Source organism: Periplaneta americana, chromosome 11 (assembly GCF_040183065.1).
Source record: "Periplaneta americana isolate PAMFEO1 chromosome 11, P.americana_PAMFEO1_priV1, whole genome shotgun sequence".
NCBI classification, from domain to species: Eukaryota; Metazoa; Arthropoda; class Insecta; order Blattodea; family Blattidae; genus Periplaneta; species Periplaneta americana.
Genome location: NC_091127.1, coordinates 158,388,797 through 158,394,908, shown reverse-complemented (window position 1 = coordinate 158,394,908; position 6,112 = coordinate 158,388,797).

Below are 6,112 nucleotides of genomic sequence, written 5' to 3'. Positions count from 1 at the left end.
ACCTTGCATAAGCAGAGTTTTCAAATAAACATTTTTCATTAATAATACCGTATTTATCCGAAGAATATCGTTCATTTGCTTAAGTAATATTGTTACATACAGCTAGCACACTCTTAAGTTGAATTGGTTGCATAAACTTGTAGTTTAGTTTAAATTAAAATTAATTTAAATTGTTAAACAAATGCACAGTCCCGAGGGGTAACCAAATATATAGCAATGACAACCATTAGGAATTCATAATTTGCCACCAGAGGAGCTGATATTGATACCATGTGGGTACTTAATATTTAACTATATGCTATATATTAAAAAACAATGGCTGTTGGGGGTTGTATGCCCTTAGGTGTCGGTATTTTCAGACCTGTCACTTGAATACTAAATGAATAATTGTTACTGGCTGTTTTAAGTGTTTTGTTCACATTCTTCCATCACATTATTATCCTTTGATATTTTAAATATAGCTGTAATATTTATGTTCACTTAAATTTTCTTACAGTTTTCATATATTATCTTAATGCTTTCATTGCTGTGATAATATTTGGTTACGTCCTTGGATTATGTTTGCATCTCATTTGTTTAATCTTACTGGTGATAATGTAGTAATTGTAATAGTAGCTGTTGACAGTAATACCTGTACTGTATTTACAGTAAATGTGAACGGGCCAGCTTTATAAGATCTTTATTACTGGTAGTATGTTATTCTAGTTCCTAAATTATAACATTATTGCACCATTGTAAATATAGAAAATAAAGTGCTGTTGTAAAGTGTTGTATATCAGTTAATTCAGTTTGTAATTGGAAGTTTTTGGACATTACAACTGCAAGTGATGAATACCATGAATATGTTGCACCAATTAACAGAATTAAATACAGCTGATTTGAGACATGCTTGGACATATTTTATTTTCAAAACCATTAGCTTGCCTGGTACAAAGGGTATAAATTTCTAAGTACTAGGCCGAAAAAAGCCATATTTTCTCAAACTGTTCCCTCTCTACAATTATTTTAAAAACACTGATTGTTGCTCATTGTTCGAGCTATATATATATATATATCATCAGTGCGGTTTTCGGCGTAATAGATCGACTATTGATCAGATTTTTTGTATTCGACAGATATTGGAGAAAAAATGGGAGTATAAGAGTACAGTACATTAGTTATTCATAGATTTCAAAAAGGCGTATGACTCGGTTAAGAGAGAAGTTTTATATAATATTCTTATTGAATTTGGTATTCCCAAGAAACTAGTTCGATGAATTAAAATGTGTCTTAGTGAAACTTACAGCAGAGTCCGTATAGGCCAGTTTCTATCTGATGCTTTTCCAATTCACTGCGGCCTAAAGCAGGGAGATGAACTATCACCTTTACTTTTTAACTTCGCTCTAGAATATGCCATTAGGAAAGTTCAGGATAACAGGCAGGGTTTGGAATTGAACGGGTTACATCAGCTTCTTGTCTATGCGGATGACGTGAATATGTTAGAAGAAAATTCACAAACGATTAGGGAAAACACGGAAATTCTACTTGAAGCAAGTAAAGCAATAGGTTTGGAAGTAAATCCCGAAGAGACTAAGTATATGATTATGTCTCGTGATCAGAATATTGTACGAAATAGAACTATAAAAGTTGGAGATTTATCCTTTGAAGAGGTGGAGAAATTCAAATATCTTGGAGCAACAGTAACAAATATAAATGACACTCGGGAGGAAATTAAACGCAGAATAAATATGGGAAATGCGTGTTATTTTTCAGTTTAGAAGCTTTTGTCGTCTAGTCTGCTGTCAAAAAATCTGAAAGTTAGAATTTATAAAACAGTTATATTACCGGTTGTTCTTTATGGCTGTGAAACTTGAACTCTCACTTTGAGAGAGGAACAGAGTTTGAGAGTTTTTGAGAATAAGGTTCTTAGGAAAATATTTGGGGCTAAGAGGGATGAAGTTACAGGAGAATGGAGAAAGTTACACAACACAGAACTGCACGCATTGTATTCTTCACCTGACATAATTAGGAACATTAAATCCAGACGTTTGAGATGGGCAGGGCATATAGCACGTATGGACGAATCCAGAAATGCATATAGAGTGTTAGTTGGGAGGCCAGAGGGGAAAAGACCTTTGGGGAGGCCGAGACGTAGATGGGAGGATAATATTAACATGGATTTGAGGGAGGTGGGATATGATGGTAGAGACTGGATTAATCTTGCTTGGGATAGGGACCGATGGCGAGCTTATGTGAGGGCGGCAATGAACCTCCGGGTTCCTTAAAAGCCAGTAAGTAAGTATATATCCCCATCTCCATTTCCTCGCCTCTCCTTTCCCTCCACTCCCCCTCTCCCTCTCTCTCTCCCTCCCTTTTTCCCCTCACTCCCTCTCCCCCACCCTCTCTCTCTTTCTTGCACGGACTTGACAGCAATATTAATACGCCGTCGCAGCAATGTGCTATTGGCTCTCACCATATGCAGGAGGTTTGCATTTCATTATAATTAATCATATCCCTGAAAGTGACGCATTTCTCTAATGAACTGATACAGGACCACGTTGTGTCCCTACGGGTAGTGTCTGGTCTAAAAATGAGTACCGTACTAAAGTCCATTGACAGCCAGGAATTTTTAAATTAATATTTAAGGAACAAAATAGGCAATTACCCTAAAATCACAGGTCTAATGATGATAACGGTGATTAAAGGTGATGATGAATCAAGGTATGTAAATTTCCAATCCAACATTTGCCTTTGACTGAAGGAAACCATGAAAAACCTCAGTCAGATTGGCAGATCACGGGGTTTGAACCTGCCACCTGGGTTGGTTTTGTTATGTTTTATAGGCTTAAGAGTTAATAATTTTGTGATGATTTGTACCCAATCACAACGAAAGTATTTGATTTTCTTGTTTTTTATATCAATTCACCGAGCGAGGTGGCTCATGCATGAAGCACAGGACTCGCATTCTGGAGGTCCGCTGTTCAAATCCCTGGACCGACCAATCTGATTCTGGTTTTTCCGTGATTTTCCACAGTTACTTAGGCAAATGTCAGGCTGGAAATTTCATTGCCACTGTCCATTTCCGTTAATCTTCCCTGTAGAAAAAAAAATTTAAATGTCATATATTCATTTTGATCATCTCATTCCATAGGCATATTCAGGTCATGACGCATGTCTTCGCTTGCAGGAAGGGCGTCCTCTCCGAAACCGTCTCTGGGTTCCCAGTCTTTCGCAATATCTCTGCCAGGATTCATTCCTTAAGAGCCGAGGGCACTTCGACACCTTAGAAGGGCTGTCAGAATGGATCCTATGCTGCTTGGTCACTTTGGTTATATGAACTTAAGGTGGGGGCTGTAGGGAGCTCATTGAGTGAGCGAATGAGGGGTCTCATGCGACCAGTGGGCTGGTACACCTCATTCTCATTCATCTCAATTCGGGGTGCACAATAGGCCACTGTCGAGGCGATGTGCTGAAGGATTATCCCCTACTACTACAGCTGGCCAGTCTCCGACTCTTGACATTTCGCGTGGAAAGAGAAGTGAGAACGAGAGAGAAAGCTAGTGACCAGCATTGCCAACCTGTGCCGTTTTGAAGTTGTGAACAGAACCTCGAAATTCTACTGTGAATCATAGGCGAAGTTATGGGGGCATGGGGGGACATTGCCCCCCCCCAAATTTGAACTTTTTTTTTTTTTCTTTTAATGTTAGAAAGTATTGAATTCAAAAGATTTTTCTTGCTTTTGTTTATGATTAAGTTTCTGTGCTTAAATTGACGAATTCATTGCTTCAGATCATATGTCTAGATTATAATATATATTTTAAATTTCTGAATGTATAAGAATTTCTATACCTCATAATGAGGAATGGAAGTACTGTAATGTTTCTTTTGTAACAGCCTGTACTCGTGTTAAAAGTCTGCAGGTGTTCAGGCCGCCACTTTGAGAAATATGAATAACATACTGCACAACAATGCAGAAAAAAGAAAGGTGATCACGGTATAATGTGTAAACTTAAAGACGAGATTAAATAATAGTAATATGCGTTACAAGAGCGGTATGTTGACGTTTTCATGTTCGAGGAAAAGATTGAAAAAGCGAAACGTAGTTGAGCTTTTTTTAATTTCCGAGAACATGAAAACAAACATACCGCTCGTGTATCGTACATTATTTTGTGCGAAGATCGTTTATTACATACCTGAAAGAGGAATTTCTAATTAGTTGCAATGAAATCTCCATCTTGGTTTCTGTTCAATGACGGCAACTTTGGAAAACAAATATATCTATATTCAACATTGTTGTTATAAAATGTTTTCTGTGTTTACTATACTGCAGCAGGCCGTGATATACGTCTGTCTTCTCCCCCCCCCCCCCCAGTCTATGATGAGTCTGGAATCTTGTTGATTTTTTCACGGCTTCCGTAATGTTACTTGCATTACAAATGCAGTAACTTTTGTGGTGTTGTAGAGTTTACTTAATTTTTGCAAATATTAAAAAACAATAATTAACAGTGCAATTTAAGTGAAATTGCAGTGATAAGTTTCCAATTTATAATTATTACTATATTGAACGTCTTTAAAAATAATATATTAAAAGCCTAAAGCAGTAAAATGAATATGACGCTTAAGCGGTAAGAATAGGGAAATGGTTATGTGTGTTGCGTTGGGAATACTGAATGTGGTATTTCACACTTACCGCGTATTGGTTTTGTGCGGAAAGCAAGCAAATACGCACGATCTCGCACAAAATAATTAGAGTTTATATTTCATACATCTTCAGGAAGGTAAGCTTCATATAAAGAAGTTTATGCTCGACCATGCCGAAATGTAGTAATTGTACACCCGGTAGTAGACCTTTAATGCACCTCATTAAAGTACACCTATTCATTATAATTCAGTTGTTCAGCCAATGAGAAATCACCATTGTACCATTATGAAACCGCAAGTATCGATTATTCTCGGATATGCAATCGAAAGAGAATTAGCGAAAAGTCACGGAGGCTGGAAATCCAATACTGTCGCAGAAGGTTATGTTCTGTTACTATAATAATTTGCGTTAATTGTAAATAATATTCAAATAAATTTAATTTGACATCTCGTTTTTCAATTCTAAATCAATTTCCAGGTTATATCAAGCCTAATGTTCATGTTATTCTCTAGATTATATCAAGGTCAATGACATTCGTGCCTCAGAAAAAATCAATACTTTCGCGTCTGCGCACATTTCACAATTCAGGTCAGTTCCGCTCCTCACATAACCATAGCATGAATACTTACGAATAATTTCAAGTTAGAAATATGGTCGAGCATAAAAAGTCTTATGAAACTTGCCTATAATGGTAATTAAGACGCTCGTATGAAAATTATTAAACTCGCTTGCGCTTGTTTCATAAACAAACATACTCGCGTCTTAATTACTACCATTATAGGCTCGTTGCATAATGTACTATTCTGTTAGCACTGACGGTACCACAGTCAAGCTATAACGGGAGGAGGAGGAGGTAAATGATGTCCCCCATAACCCCGTTATATGGGGATTCTATCGTTTTGCTTTGCCCGCTCCCCTCCGCCCAAGGAAACGATTCTCTCTCGCCTATGCTGTGAATGAAACTATTCTGCTAAATTTTAACCTTAAAACACCTGGTTCGGTTTAGTGTACTGTTTTTAATTCTACTGTAATTTGGTGCTACGAGACTTGAGTTCTGATATGCGAAGATGAATTCAGTCGCAGTTTGCAATGCTGGGGGAGAGGCGGGCACTAGAGGTTAAAGTTGTCTGCTAGAACCAACCAGGTCTGATGTATTTAGCGCGATGTTGCCACTGCTTTTTTTATGCGGAGCACGTGACGAACGAGTCGTCAGTTCTTTGCAGTGACGTTAAAGTTTCTTGCCGTTCTTTGTGTTAGTACAGGTGAAACAGTTGTGTTTTGTGCTTGAGGGATTTACGGTGTCTGTAAGCCTTGTTATTGATAGAGTAATATGGGCAGCGGTTCGTCAGAATCGAAAAAGAACAAAAAAATCGACTCTTTTAAGAGTCAAAGTCGTGAATTTATATACAGGTTGCGTGAATATTTTGAGAAGGAGCGAGACAATTGAGGACCTCTTCTCCCCGTTACGACTAGTGATGGGCGAAGTTGTTC